Source organism: Henckelia pumila, chromosome 1, assembly GCF_033568475.1.
Source record: "Henckelia pumila isolate YLH828 chromosome 1, ASM3356847v2, whole genome shotgun sequence".
Classification (NCBI taxonomy): Eukaryota; Viridiplantae; Streptophyta; class Magnoliopsida; order Lamiales; family Gesneriaceae; genus Henckelia; species Henckelia pumila.
Genome location: NC_133120.1, coordinates 40012473 through 40015679, shown reverse-complemented (window position 1 = coordinate 40015679; position 3207 = coordinate 40012473).

Below are 3207 nucleotides of genomic sequence, written 5' to 3'. Positions count from 1 at the left end.
TGTACAAGAAAGTAGTTAAGGATGCTGTGACATTCTTAGTACTTTATGTTGATGACATCCTACTCATTGGGAATGATGTAGGGATGTTGCAGTCAACAAAGATATGGTTATCAGGTAGATTCTCGATGAAGGATTTGGGTGAGGCATCCTACATTCTTGGGATACAGATCTAAAGGGATAGATCTAAGAGAATGATAGGACTCACACAATCAACCTACATCGATACCATATTGAAACGGTTTTCAATGGATGGGTCCAAGAGAGGACATCTACCCATGTGTCATGGAGTTTCTCTATCCAAGTCTATGTGTCCCAAGACTGATGCAAAGATAGAGAATATGACACATGTACCATATGCGTCAGCTATAGGTAGTATCATGTATGGGATGATATCTACCAGACCGGATGTAGCATTTGCTCTGAGTGTCACGAGCAGATATCAAGCTAATCCCGGTCAAATGCATTGGAAAGCCGTGAAGGACATTCTTAAGTACTTACGAAGAACTAAGAATATGTTCATGGTATATGGAGGACGAGAACTGAAATTGGAAGGCTATACCGACTCTAGCTTCCAAAGTGACGTGGATGACTCGAAGTCAACCTCTGGATTTGTGTTCATGCTCAATAGCGGTGCTGTCTCTTGGAAGAGTTCCAAGCAGGACACCACAGCGGATTCCACCACTGAGGCTGAATACATTGCAGCATCAGCTGCTGCTAAAGAGGCCGTTTGGATGAGGAATTTCGTCCAAGAGTTGGGCGTCATTCCTGAATATGTTGGTCCAGTCCCGGTGTACTGTGACAAAACGGGTGCCGTTGCTCAAGCAAAGGAACCAAGGTCTCATCAAAGATCCAAACACGTACTGAGGAAATACCACATCATCCGGGAGATTGTGGAAAGAGGAGACATCACTGTCGAACGAGTGGCCTCTGCAGACAATATCGCTGATCCACTTACGAAGCCCTTGCCGGGACCATTGTTTGACAAACATCGCGAAGCAATGGGTCTACGTAGTATGACTAGTTGGCTATAGGGCAAGTGGGAGATTGAAAGAGTGGGTGCCCAGTGAGCCAACTTGTGGCTATGGGTTTTGATGACTCTTTGTACAAACGATCTTTTGTTTAATGTAATTTACACTTTTATTAATGGCAATGACTTTATCTTTCTTCATATTGTTATATTGTGATATACTATTGTTGTTTTGATAAAGACCTTGAATATACTATAGTGTATGTAAGATGTGGTAGAACATGGGGATGTCTATCATGAAATACATCTTATAGTCACTGTATATTCTAAACTGTTCCTAGTCGATTGAGCCGTCCGATAATAAGGATAAGGATCGCTCGAGTTTGAGACTAGCATTTGCGATGCGGAGTACCACGTTTCATTGGTAGGGAACATGGATGTTGGAAAACTGGCGAGTTCCCAGACCAATTACGATTGATACCCGGTGCAGCGGAAGTTTAAAAATTTTTCATGGAACGTTTCCATGGTATGGGTATCAACCGTTCATCGATTGAATTACGTGTGTGTAAAATTTAAATAACAATTAAATAAATTTTACCTCAAATCTCGCAACGAGATTAATGGACACCAACAGAACAATTCTGCTCTTGTTGTCTCTCCCTGGAACCGATGAACGCCTTCAATCAGGTCCACGAACAGAGGTTTAATCCCTCTGATAGATTGCACTAGAAAATCTATCAGAAGTTTTCTGCGAAGAGAATACACGAATTTGATTCGTTATTCCTGACTGCAATTCAAAATCACAGACCGGAATTTCTCGGGCAGAGTGAAGGGGGGCGGCCGAAATATGTTTGAGAGAGAGGGTAGGGTTTTCGAAAATTGCTCTCAAAATATGACCTGTTGTGTGTAATTTCTGTACTGAAATAACTTATTTATAATGCAGGCCACTAACACCTTAGGGCCCATTAGTCATAAGCTGGGGCCCGACAAGCAAAGCCCGCTCGTTCAGAAATTAATATAAAATTCATCGTGACTCCGATTGATGAAACGATTTCACCAATGTGCACAGAAACCATTTCTGCACGTTTTAAAGTCAAAATAAATTTTCTTGAATCCGAATTCAGTGGTTTCCAAAAATGTCCATCCCTATGTCATTTTAGGAAATCCTACTCCCTTACTCTTATTTAAGAAGTCCAACTCCTTAGTTCATTAAATTTAACTCTTTAAATTTAACTATCTCAACGGGGATTAAAACTCCATTACACTGTGTGACCCTCAATGGTTCAGGGATACAGCTAGCCGTGGGCTCACAACTCCTTGTGACTCGGAACAACACTTTCCGACTTGCCCAACGAATCATGGTAAAGCGCCTAGCAACATCGCCCCATGATTCCCTAGGTATCACTGATAGTGCCTACAAGAACCAGTAGATTTTGGTTAGCGTACAGTACGGTCCCTTCATCCATATATCCCGATCGAATCAACAACCATTGGTATATCGAGAGTCGCTCAAGATTCGATAACTATGCAATGCATCTTGAAGATCAAATTAGTGACATCGCATGTGCTACTAAGAAACCATTTCTTAAATCACATCAAGTACTCTGGCCAGAGATTTGTCACACTAATATCTCCTCAGATCGCATAGGATATCCACACTCGCAAGTATGTGGTGAATCCTTGACAACAATGCATTGACTCCTATATGTGTCGTAACTGTACCCAATCTCGACACCTGATGACCCCCTCAGAGTCGGTAAACGAGTCAAAGCACAGTACTAGCATATAGAGTCTCCATGATGTTTCAAGTCGTAAGGACTAATGGTGTACAACCAAAACCGCGGACTTTATCCACTCGATAAGTGATAACCACTTGGAAAGTCCGGATAGGGTAGTTCGACTATTCATCCTATGAATATCCATTTGCATGCTTCGAACATCTCCATGTTCCCTACCAATGAAACGTGGTACTCCGCATCGCAAATGCTAGTCTCAAACTCGAGCGATCCTTATCCTTATTATCGGACGGCTCAATCGACTAGGAACGGTTTTAGAATATACAGTGACTATAAGATGTATTTCATGATAGACATCTCCATGTTCTACCACATCTTACATACACTATAGTATATTCAAGGTCTTTATCAAAACAACAATAGTATATCACAATATAACAATATGAAGTAATATAAAGTCATTGCCATAAAAGTGTAAATAATATTAAACAAAAGATTGTTTAT